Here is a 13,689-nt window from a genome sequence, read left to right as displayed (position 1 = left end):
GGGCACTAATGCCTGTGCCTGGGTCCTGGCAACACTCTGGACTCCACACTCTCCTGGGTTTCACCTTTGTAGCAGGATCCCTGCAGACCAGGCCCATGACAAACACCGTCTCCAGCGGGCAGAGCAAAGGAAGGGCGCAGCGCCAGGCAGTGGTGCAGCTGCCTGTCAGGAAGAGGCCTACTTCTGGTGAAACTGGGCAGACAAAAGGCAGTGAGAAGTGCGATCTCGGGGTGGTGGAGCCTCTCGGGAAAGGAAAAGGCAGGACTGAACTTCCACACAGCAGCAATGGCAGAACCAAAGGTGGCTTTGAGCTCCACGAGGGCTCAGATCCAGGCCAACAGCTTGTCCAGGACAGGGTGCCGGGTGTATCACTGGTCCAGGAGCATTATGCTGGCAGAATCCCTTTGGTGCCTGATGGCCCTGCCTTCGTGGGAACAGAGGCTAGGGCTTTGAGTTACAGCTGCCTCCCCAACAGTGCATCCCCCTCTCCTTCCTCAGCCTCAGGTGGGAGACAGGGCAGGCAGCCCCCCTTTCCTCTTCTCCCCTTCTCCAGCGCCTGTCTGTCCACCCAGCTGGAGGCAGCCAGGCTTGCCTATGGACTGGTTGACAGCCTTCATGCACAGGTTCTCCACCAGAGCCTTTCTTGGGGGCCCCTGGCCTGGGCTCAGAGCTGGGAGTGAAGGGGATGACCCATGCGGACTGTTTCCTGCTTGTAGCTTTCCCTGGGAAAGACTCTGCCAGGCCTTGGAGCCAGACCGGGAAGCTTCATAGGCCACCGCAAGCACCAGGGCTCCAGATGACATCACAGGGAACATCAAGAGGGTGTGGAGGGGCATCCAAGCCTCCCCAGGAGACAGGAGACGCCAGCCCAGCACAGCCCTAGGGGCGACGCCACTCCCACTCACCGCCTACTCTCCTCTCACCTCTGCAATACTGGGGACACTCATAAGAGTGTGATCCAAGTTGGCCGTCGTCTTCTGCAGCTCTGGAGACCTGATGCTGGGGAAGGGCATGCCTGGCATCACCACACACCTGGGGGGAGACAGGAGCCTGGGGCCGGTGGGCCCAGACATCACCAGCTGCTCCGTTCTACCATTTCCTCAGCCCTCTTGGCTGTGCCTGCGGCTCTGCCCCTCCCCTCTCTGCACCTACCACCCGGAGAGGGCTTGTTCAGCTCAGAGATCCCACCTAGGCCAATTCACTGGGTTCTGCGGCAGCGATGGCCTGCCTGATCTTCCACCTGCTATCCCAAGGCCAAAGCCAGAGCTGCTGAGCCCCTCCCTCCAGCCGGCTGGTCTGAGCAGTCACAGCCCGGATTTGGGCTCCGATGGCAGCAGACGGCAGGTAGGGGTCCAGCTGCTGGAGCGAGGGCCGGCCACGTATCACAGCCAAGGAGATGAGCAGAAGCACTACTTACTGGCCTAGGCTGTCAGAGAAGTTGATCCTCTCACTCATCTTTTCTCCAATCTTTCCTCCAGTCTTTCCCCCATGCCTGGTTGTGGTATTAGGTTACATGCAGACAACAGGGGCCAGAATATGAACAATGGCCCATCCCACTCTAGGCATGGCTCCTCTCCACAGGAAAACTCCACTCCAGTGCTCAGCTTCCACCCTGGCACAGGCCAGCAGTTGCTGAAAGTCAGACACCTGCAGACCAAGACCACAGCATCAAGACCCTGTGACCTCCCAAAGGCCCGGTGGAAAGGACACGGGAAGTCTGGGCTAAGAGACAGCAAATACACATGAACAGAGAGAAGAGGTCAAAGAAAAGGCTGACGGCAAGAAAAAGAAAAATGGTGAACGATACCCGGTGCTGGCAATGTCGTTTAAACTACATGCAGGAACAGCAAAGGAAATCCGGCAAATTTGCACAGTCATTCTCAACACCGGCCATGCAGCAAAATCATCAGTGGAAATTTAAAAAAATACACATGGCCAGGCCCCAGCCCAAATCACTAATAAGAATCTCCAGGGCTTCACCTGTTAGACTGGCAAAAATCCAAAAGTAAACACTTTGTGGAGAAACAGGCATTCCTAGACATTGCTGGTGGGGTACAGAACAGTACAATTCTGATGGTAATCAGTTAACAAATTAAACATATTTATTTTATACTTTTAAATCCAGGAATCCCATATTTAGGAGCCTACTGAGACCAAACAGCATATGCTCCGGGTGTTTCCCCATAATCCCGCCACTACTGTTGGAGCAAGAGGACCCTGCAATGTCCCTAGCTGCCAGCAGGCGGCGTGCCACCACTATACAGTAAGCAAGAGGGCCCTGCAGTGCCCCGGAGCCAGCAGCCCCCGCTGGCCACCACTCTAAGCAAGAGAGCCCTGCAGTTGCCCTAGTTGCCAGCAGGGGGCGCACTGGCAGAGCACCGTGAGCAAGCGGGTCCTGTAGTGCCCGGCTGCAAGCAGGGGGCGGTCCAGCCCGGCTTTTCTGATTACTGAGGTTCCACCCGTCTCTGCGCCGCGCCGCCGCGACGTGCGTTTCTGCGCCTGCACGGAGCCCACCTGCCCCCAGACAGGCTCCGTGCGACTTTGCTCCTGCACCACGCGCCCCGCAACCCCCGCCCATAGGCGTGGTCTCGGCGACAGCGCCGCACCTCCCCCCAGGACGCGCTAGTATGTGTCTCTGCGCCGGCGCGGTGCGCCTCTCCCCCGAGACGCGCTAGCATGTGTCTCTGCGCGTGCGCCGGCGCGGCGCGCCGCCTCTCTGCGCGTGCGCCGGCGCGGCGCGTTTACGACGGCGGAGTTGCGTTCTCCTCAGCACAGACCCGGAGAGCACCGCGAGGGTGGAGCTGAGTTCTCCTCTGCACAGATTTCGGTGGTACTGCGAAGGCGGAGCAGAGTTCTCCTCAGGTCAGACCCGGGCGGGCGGGCGGGCTGAGGGTACTGCGAGGGCGGAGCTCCGTTCTGCTCAGCACAGACATGGGGGTCACCGTAAAGGTGGAGCAGCATTCTGCTAAGTACAGATGTTGGGGGCACTGCCTGGCTTTGGGAAAACTCGGGGCCGCATTGACGGTGAATAAAATATTTCCCGGTCGCAGCCGTGAACAATGAAGGTCAGAGACCAGTTAGAACGGTTCAGTGTGGAAAACGGGAAACCAAAAGCCCCTCTGAATCCTGCGCACGGAGATTCTCCCAAGGCAAGGCGAGGGGCTGCATTGCAGGGTTACGGTTAGAGTGAGGGTGAGGGTGAGGTTGAGGGTAGGGTTTAGGGGTTAGGGGTTAGGGTTAGGGGTTAGGGTTAGGGTAGGGTTAGGGTTGGGTTTGGGGTTAGGGTTAGGGTTGGGTTGGGGTTGGGGTAGGGGTTGGGGTTAGGGGTTAGGGTTAGGGTTCGGGTTTGGGTTCGGGTAGGGGTTAGGGTTGGGGTTAGGGTTAGGGTTTAGGGTTAGGGGTTAGCGTTAGGGGTTAGGGGTTAGGGTTAGGGTTAGGGTTAAGGGTTAAGGTTAGGGTAGGGGTTAGGGTTAGGGTTGGGGTTAGGGTTAGGGGTTAGGGTTAGTGTTAGGGTTAGGTGTTAGGGGTTAGGGTTAGGGTTAGGGTTAGCGTTAGGGTTAGGGGTTAGGGTTAGGGGTTAGGGTTAGGTGTAGATATTTTGATGTTTATATAGGTAGCGGTGTAGTTATTTCCATGTTTATACAGACAGCGGTGTAGATATTTCCATGTTTATACAGATAGCGGTGTAGATATTTCGATGTTTATACAGGTAGCGGTGTAGTTATTTCCATGTTTATACAGACAGCGGTGTAGATATTTCCATGTTTATACAGGTAGCGGTGTAGATATTTCCATGTTTATACAGATAGCGGTGTAGATATTTGGATGTTTATAGAGGTAGCGGTGTAATTATTTCTATTTTTATACAGACAGCGGTGTGGATACTTCCATTTTTATACAGATAGCGGTGTAGATATTTCTATGTTTATACAGATAGCGTTGTAGATATTTTGATGTTTATACAGGCAGCGCTGTAGTTATTTCCATGTTTATACAGACAGCGATGTAGATATTTCCATGTTTATACAGGTAACCACATAGAGATTTCCATGTTTATACAGATAGCGATGTAGATGTTTCCATGTTTATACAGGTAGGGGTGTAGATGTTTCCAGGTTTACATAGATAGCGGTGTAGATATTTCCATGTTCATGCAGATAGCGGTGTAGATATTTCCATGTTCATACAGATATTGGTGTAGATATTTCCATGTTTATACAGATAGCGGTGTAGATATTTCGATGTTTATACGGACAGCGGTGCAGATATTTCCATGTTTATACAGGTAGCGGTGTAGTTATTTCCATGTTTATAGAGATGGTGTTGTAGATATTTCCATGTTTATAGAGATGGCGTTGTAGATATTTCCATGTTGATACAGATAGCGGTGTAGATTTTTCCCTGTTTATACAGATAGCGGTGTAGGTATTTCCATGTGTATACAGATAGCGGTGTAGATATTTCCATGTTTATACAGATAGCGGTGTAGGTATTTCCATGTTTATACAGAGAGCGGTGTAGATATTTCCATGTTTATACAGATAGCGGTGTAGATATTTCCATGTTTATACAGATAGCGGTGTAGATATTTCCATGTTTATGCAGATAGCGGTGTAGATATTTCCATGTGTATACAGATAGCGGTGTAGATATTCCCATGTTTATACAGATAGCGGTGTAGATATTTCCATGTTTATACAGATAGCGGTGTAGATATTTCTATGTTTATACAGATAGTGGTGTAGATATTTCGATGTTTATACAGATAGCGGTGTAGAGATTTCGATATTTATACAGGTAGCAGTGTAGTAATTTCCATGTTTATACAGACAGCGTCGTAGATTTTTCCATATTTATACAGGTAGCAGTGTAGATATTTCCATGTTTATACAGATAGCGGTGTAGATATTTCGATGTTTATACACGTTGGGGTGTAGTTATCTCCATGTTTATACAGACAGTGGTGTAGATATTTCCATGTTTATACAGGTAACGTTGCAGATATTTCCATGTTTATACAGGTAGCGGTGTAGTTATTTCCATGTTTATACACAGAGCGTTGTAGATATTTCCATGTTCATAGAGATGGCGGTGTAGATATTTCCATGTTTATAGAGATGGCGGTGTAGATATTTCCAAGTTTATACAGATAGCGGTGTAGATATTTCCATGTTTATACAGATAGCAGTGTAGATATTTCCATCTTTATACAGATGGTGGTGTAGATATCTCCATGTTTATAGAGATGGTGGTGTAGATATTTCCATGTTTATACAGATAGCAGTGTAGATATTTCCATGTTTATAGAGATGGCGGTGTAGATGTTTCCATGTGTATAGAGATAGTGGTGTAGGTATTTCCATGTTCATACAGATAGCTGTGTGGATATTTCCATGTTTATACAGGTAGCATTGTAGATATTTGCATGTTTATACAGATAGCGGTGTAGATATTTCCATGTTTATACAGAAAGCGGTGTAGATATTTCCATGTTTATACAGGTAGCGGTGTAGATATTTCCAGGTTGATACAGGTAACGGTGTAGATATTTCCATGTTTATACAGGTAACGGAGTAGGTATTTCCATGTTTATACAGGCAGCCGTGTAGATATTTCCATGTTTATAGAGACAACGGTGTAGATATTTCGATGTTTATACAGAAAGCGGTGTAGATATATCAATGTTTATACAGGTAGCAGTGTACTTATTTCCATGTTTATACAGACAGCAGTGTAGATATTTCCATGTTTATACAGGTAGCGGTGTAGATATTTCCATGTTTACACAGGATGCGGTGTAGATATTTCCATTTTTATAAAGGTAACGGTGTAGATATTTCCATGTTTATACAGATAGCGGTGTAGACATTTCCATGTTTATATAGATAGCTGTGTAGATATTTCCATGTTTGCAGATAGCAGTGTAGATATTTCCATATTTATGCAGATAGCAGTGTAGATATTAGCATGTATATAGAGATAGCAGTCTGGATATTTCCATTCTTATAGAGCTTGCGGTGTAGATATTTCCATGTTTACAGATAGTGGAGTAGATATATCCATGTTTATAGAGATAGGGGTGTAGATATTTCCATGTTTATACTGATAGCAGTGTAGATATTTTCGTGTTTATAGAGATAGCAGTGTATATATTTCCATGTTTATACAGATAGCGTTGTAGATATTTCCATGTTTATACAGATAGCAGTGTAGATATTTTCATGTTTATACAGATAGCGGTGTAGATATTTCCATGTTTACAGAGATAGCGCTGTAGATGTTTCCATGTTTATAAAGATAGCGGTGTAGATATTTCCATGTTTATAGAGATATCTGTGTAGATATTTCCATGTTTATACAGACAGTGGTGTAGATATTTCCATGTTTATACAGATAGCGGTGTGGATATTCCCATGTTTATACAGAGAGCGGTGTAGGTATTTCCTTGTTTATACAGACAGCGGTATAGATTTTCCATGTTTGTAGAGATAGCTGTGTTGATATTTCCATGTTTATAGAGATATCTGTGTAGATATTTCCATGTTTATAGAGATGGCGGTGTAGATATTTCCATGCTTATACAGATAGTGGTGTTGATTTTTCCATGTTTATACAGATGGCGGTGGAGATATTTATATGTTTATAGAGAGAGTGGTGTAGATATTTCCATGTTTATACAGATGGCGGTGTAGACATTTCCATGTTTATAGCGATAGCAGTGTAGATGTTTCCATGTTTATAGAGATGGCGGTGTAGATATTTCCATGTTTATAGAGATAGCGGTGTAGGTATTTCCATGTTTATACAGATGGTGGTGTAGATATTTCCATGTTTATAGAGATAATGGTGTAGATATTTCCATGTTTTTACAGACGGCAGTGTAGATATTTCAATGTTTATACGGATGGCGTTGTAGATATTTCCATGTTTATAGAGATGGTGGTATAGATATTTCCATGTTTATAGAGATGGAGGTGTAGATATTTCCATGTTTATACAGATGGCGGTGTAAATATTTCCATGTTTATAGAGATGGCAGTGTAGATATTTCCATGTTTGTACAGATGGCGGTGTAGATATTTCCATGTTTATACAGATAGCGTTGTAGATATTTCCATGTTTATAGAGATGGCGGTATAAATATTTCCATGTTTATACAGATAGCAGTGTAGATATTTCCATGTTTATAGTGATGGCGGTGTAGATATTTCCATGTTTATACAGATAGTGGTGTATATATTTCCATGTTTATAGAGATAGTGGTGTAGATATTTCCATGTTTATAGAGATGGCGGTGTAGATATTTCCATGTTTATACAGATAGCGGTATAGATATTTCCATGTTTATAGAGATGGCGGTGTAGATATTTCCATGTTTATACAGATGGCGGTGTAGATATTTCCATGTTTATAGAGATAGCAGTGTAGATATTTCCATGTTTATAGAGATAGTGGTGTAGATATTTCCCTGTTTTACAGATAGCAGTGTAAATATTTCCATGTTTATACAGATAGCGGTGTAGATATTGCCATGTTTATACAGATGGCGGTGTGGATATTTCCATGTTTATGCAGAGGGCGGTGTAGATATTTCCATGTTTATACAGATGGCGGTGTAGGTATTTCCATGTTTATAGAGATGACGGTGAAGATATTTCCACGTTTGTACAGATAGCGGTGTAGATATTTCCATATTTATAGAGATGGCGGTGTGGATATTTCCACGTTTATACAGATGCCGTTGAAGATATTTCTGTGTTTATGCAAATAGCGGTTTAGATATTTCCATGTTTATAGAGATGGCTGTGTAGAAATTTCCACGTTTCTACAGATAGCCGTGAAGATATTTCCATGTTTATGGAAATAGCGGTGTAGATATTTCCATGTTTATCCACATAGCCGTGTAAATATTTCCATGTTTATATAAATAGCGGTGTAGATATTTCAATGTTTATACAGATAGCAGTGTTGATATTTCCATGTTTATACAGAGGGCGGTGTAGGTATTTCCATGTTTATAGAGATGGCGGTGTAGATATTTCCACGTTTATACAGATAGCGGTGAAGATATTTCCATGTTTATACAGAGGGCGGTGTAGGTATTTCCATGTTTATAGAGATGTCGGTGTAGATATTTCCACGTTAATAGAGATAGCGGTGTAGATATTTCCATGTTTATAGAGATGGCTGTGTAGATATTTCCACGTTAATAGAGATAGCGGTGAAGATATTTCCATGTTTATAGAGATAGCGGTGTAGATATTTCAAGTTTATACAGGTAGCGGTGTAGATAATTCCATGTTTATACTGGTAGCAGTGTAGATATTTCCTTGTTTATACAGATGGTGTTGTAGATATTTCCATGTTTATAGAGATAGTGGTGTTGATATTTCAATATTTCTACAGATGGCGGTGTAGATTTTTCCATGTTTTTAGAGGTAGCGGTGTAGTTATTTCCATGTTTATAGAGATAGCAGTGCAGATATTTCCATGTTTATAGAGATAGCGATGTAGATATTTCCAAGTTTATACAGATAGCGGTGTAGATATTTCCATGTTTATACAGATAGCGGTGTAGATATTTCCATGTTTATACAGATAGCGGTGTAGGTATTTCCATGTTTATACGCATAACCATGTAGATATGTCCATGTTTATATTGATAACGGTGTAGATATTTCCATGCTTATAGAGATAGCGGTGTAGATATTTCCCTGTTTTACAGGCAGCAGTGTGGATATTTCCATGTTTATAAAGATAGCGGTGTAGATATTTCCATGTTTATGCAGATGGTGGTGTTGATATTTCCATGTTTATACAGATGGCGTTGTAGATATTTCCATGGTTATACAGGGGACCGGGTCCATTTTTCCGTGTTTATAGAGATAGCAGTGTAGATATTTCCATGTTTATATAGATAGCGGTGTAAATATTTCCATGTTTATACAGGTAGCGTTGTAGATATTTCCATGTTTATTCAGATAGCTGTGTAGATATTTCCGTGTTTATACAGATAACAGTGTAGATATTTCCATGTTTTAGAGATAACGGTGTATATACTTCCATGTTTACACAGATAGCGGTGTAGATATTTCCATGTTTATGAAGATAGCGGTGTAGATATTTCCGTGTTTACACAGATAGCCCTGTAGATATTTCCGTGTTCACACAGATAGCAGTGTAGATATTTCCATGTTTATACTGATAGCGGTTTGGATATTTCCATGTTTATACAGATAGTGGTGTAGATATTTCCATGTTGATACAGATGTCGGTGTAGATATTTCCATGTTGATACAGATGTCGGTGTAGATATTTCCATCTTTATACAGATGTCGGTGTAGATATTTCCATGTTTATACAGATGGCGGTGTAGATATTTCCATGTTTACACAGATGGCGGTGTAGATATTTCCATGCTTATGCAAATGGCGGTGTAATTTCCATGTTTATAGAGATGGCGGTGTAGATATTTCCATGTTTATAGAGATGGCGGTGTAGTTATTTCCATGTTTATAGAGATGGCGGTGTAGATATTTCCATGTTTACACAGATAGCGGTTTAGGTATTTCTGTGTTTATAGAGATGGCGGTGTAGATATTTCCATGTTTATAGAGATAGCGGTGTAGATACTTCCATGTTTATAGAGATGGCGATGTAGATATTTCCATGTTTATAGAGATAGCAGTGTAGATATTTCCATGTTTATACAGATAGCAGTGTAGTTATTTCCATGTTAATACAGATAGCGGTGTAGGTATTTCCATGTTTATTCAGATAGCGGTGTAGATATTTCCATGTTTAGATAGCGATGTAGATATTTCCATGTTCATAGAGACAGCGGTGTAGATATTTCCATGTTCATAGAGATAGCAGTGTAGATATTTCCATGTTTATAGAGATAGCAGTGTAGATATTTCCATGTTGATATAGATAGTGGTGTAGATATTTCTGGGTTTATAGAGATGGCGGTGTAGATATTTCAACATTTATACAGATAGCGTTGTACATGTTTCCTTGTTTATAGAGATAGCGGTGCAGATATTTCCAACTTTATAGAAATGGCGGTTTAGATATTTCCATGTTTTTACAGACAGCGGTGTAGATATTTCCATGTTTATAGAGATGGCGGTGTAGATATCTCCACGTTTATAGAGATGGTGGTGTAGATATTTCCATGTTTATACAGATAGCGGTTTAGATATTTCCATGTTTATTGTGATAGCGGTGTAGATATTTCCATGTTTGTAGAGATAGCGGTGTAGATATTTCCGACTGTATAGAAATGGCGGGTTAGATATTTCCATGTTTTTACAGATAGCGGTGTAGATATTTCCATGTTCATACAGATAGCGGTGTAGATGTTTTCATGGTTATACAGATAGCGTTGTAGATATTTCCATGTTTATAGAGATAGCGGTGTAGATATTTCCAACTTTATAGAAATGGCGGTTTAGATATTTCCATGTTTTTACAGATAGCGGTGTAGATATTTCCATGTTCATACAGATAGCGGTGTAGGTATTTCCATGTTTGTACAGATAGCGGTGTAGATATCTCCATGTTTATACAGATGGCGGTGTAGATATCTCCATGTTTATACAGATGGCGGTGTAGATATTTCCATGTTTATAGAGATGGCGGTGTAGATATTTCCATGTTTATTGAGATGGCGGTGTAGTTATTTCCATGTTTATAGAGATGGCGTTGTAGATATTTCCATGTTTACACAGATGGCGGTGTAGGTATTTCCATGTTTATACAGATGGCAGTGTAGGTATTTCCAAGTTTATAGAGATGGCGGTGTAGGCATTTCCTTGTTTATACAGATAGCGGTGTAGATATTTCCATGTTTATAGAGGTAGCGGTGTAGATATTTCCATGTTTATAGAGATGGCGGTGTAGATATTTCCAGGTTTATACAGATAGCAGTGTAGATATTTCCATGTTTATACAGATGGCGGTGTAGATATTTCCCTGTTTATAGAGATAGCGGTGTAGATATTTCCATGTTTATACAGGTGGCGATGTATATATTTCCATGTTTAAAGAGATAGCGGTGTAGATATTTCCTTGTTTATACAGATGGCGGTGTACATATTTCCATGTTTATAAAGATAGCGGCGTAGATATTTCCATGTTTATACGGATGGCGGTGTAGATATTTCCATGTTTATACAGATGGCGGTGTAGATATTACCATGTTTATTCAGATGGCGGTGTAGATATTTCCATGTTTATAGAGGTAGCCGTGTAGATATTTCCATGTTTATGGAGGTGGCGGTGTAGATATTTCCATGTTTATACAGATAGCGGTGTAGATATTTCCATGTTTATACAGATGGCATTGTAAATATTTCCCTGTTTATAGAGATAGCGGTGTAGATATTTGCATGTTTACACAGTTAACGGTGTAGATATTTCCATGTTTATAGAGAGAGCTGTGTAGATATTTCCTTGTTTATACAGATGGCGGTGCAGAAATTTCCATGTTTATAAAGACAGCGGCGTAGATATTTCTATGTTTATTCAGATGGCGGTCTAGGTATTTCCACGTTTATACAGATGGCGGTGTAGATATTTCCATGTTCATACACATTGCGGTGTGGATATTTCCATGTTTATACAGATAGCGTTTTAGGTATTTCCATGTTTATAGAGATGGCGTAGGTATTTCCACGTTTGTACAGATAGCGGTGTTGATATTTCCATGTTTATAGAGATGGCGGTTTAGATATTTCCATGTTTATACAGATAGCGCTGTAGATATTTCTATGTTTATAGAGATAGCGGTGTAGATGTTTCCATGTTTATAAAGATAGCAGTGTAGATATTTCCATGTTTATACAGGTAGCGGTGTATATTTTCCATGTTTATATAGATAGCGGTGTAGATATTTCCATGTTTATACAGATAGCGCTGTAGATATTTCCATGTTTATACAGATAGCGGTGTAGATATTTCCATGTTTATACAGATAGCGCTGTAGATATTTCCATGTTTATACAGATAGCGGTGTAGATATTTCCATCTTTATGCAGTTAGCGGTGTAGATATTTCCATGTTTACAAAGACAGCGGTGTAGATATTTCCATGTTTACACAGATAGCGTTGTAGATATTTCCATGTTTATACAGATAGCAGTGTAGATATTTCCATGTATATACAGATAGCGGTGTACCTATTTCCATGTTCATACAGATAGCGGTGTAGATATTTCCATGTTTATACAGATAGCGTTGTAGAGATTTCCATGATGATACAGATGTCAGTGTAGATATTTCCATCTTTATACAGATGGCGGTGTAGATATTTCCATGGTTATACAGATGGCGGTGTAGATATTTCCACTTTTATACAGATGGCAGTGTAGATATTTCCATGTTTATGCAGATGGCGGTGTAGATATTTCCATGTTTATAGAGATAGCGGTGTAGATATTTCCTTGTTTATACATGTGGCAGTGTAGGTATTTCCATGTTCATAAAGATAGCGGTGTAGATATTTCCATGTTTCTTCAGACGGCGGTGTAGATATTTCCATGTTTATACAGATGGCGGTGTAGATATTTCCATGTTTGTACAGATGGTGGTGTAGATATTTCCATGTTTATACATATAGCGGGGTAGTTATATCCATGTTTATACAGATAGCGGTTTAGATATTTCCATGTTTATAGAGATGGCGGTGTAGATATTTCCACGTTTATACAGATGGCGGTGTAGATATTTCCACGTATATAGACATAGCGGTGTTGATATTTCCATGTTTATACAGATAGCGGTGTAGATATTTCCATGTTTTCACAGTTAGCGCTGTAGATTTTCCATGTTTATACAGGTAGCGGTGTGGATATTTCCATGTTTATACAGCTAGCGGTGTAGATATTTCCATGTTTATACAGATAGCGGTGTAGATATTTCAATCTTTAAACAGATGGCGGTGTAGGTATTTTCATGTTTATACAGATGGCGATGTACATATTTGCATGTTTATACAGATGGCGGTTTAGATATTTCCATGTTTATACAGATGGCGGTGTAGATATTTCTATGTTTATAGAGATGGCGGTGTAGATATTTCGATGATTATAGGGATGGCGGTGTAGTTTTTTCCATGTTTATAGAGATGGCGGTGTAGGTATTTCCATGTTTAAACAGATAGCGGTGTAGATATTTCCAGGTTTATAGAGATGGCGGTGTAGATATTTCAACATTTATACAGATAGCAGTGTAGATGTTTACATGCTTATAGAGATAGCGGTGTAGAGATTTCCATGTTTTTACAGATAGCGGTGTAGATATTTCCATATTTATACAGATAGCGGTGTAGATATTTCCATGTTTATAGAGATAGTGGTGTAGATATTTCCTTGTTTATACAGATGGTGGTGTAGATATTTCCAGGTTTATAAAGATAATGGCGTAGACATTTCCACATTTATTAAGATGGCGGTGTAGATATTTCCACGTTTATACAGATGGCGGTGTAGATATTTCCATGTTTATACAAATGGCGGTGTAGATATTTCCATGTTTATACAGATAGCGTTGTAGGTATTTCCACGTTTATAGAGATGGTGTTTTAGATATTTCCACCTTTATACAGATAGCGGTGTAGATATTTCCATGTTTATACAGATGGCAGTGTAGATATTTCCATGTTTATGCAGGTGGCGGTGTAGATATT

The sequence above is a fragment of the Pan troglodytes genome, chromosome 21 (genome assembly GCF_028858775.2).
Source record: "Pan troglodytes isolate AG18354 chromosome 21, NHGRI_mPanTro3-v2.0_pri, whole genome shotgun sequence".
NCBI classification, from domain to species: Eukaryota; Metazoa; Chordata; class Mammalia; order Primates; family Hominidae; genus Pan; species Pan troglodytes.
This window is presented reverse-complemented; position numbering follows the sequence as displayed.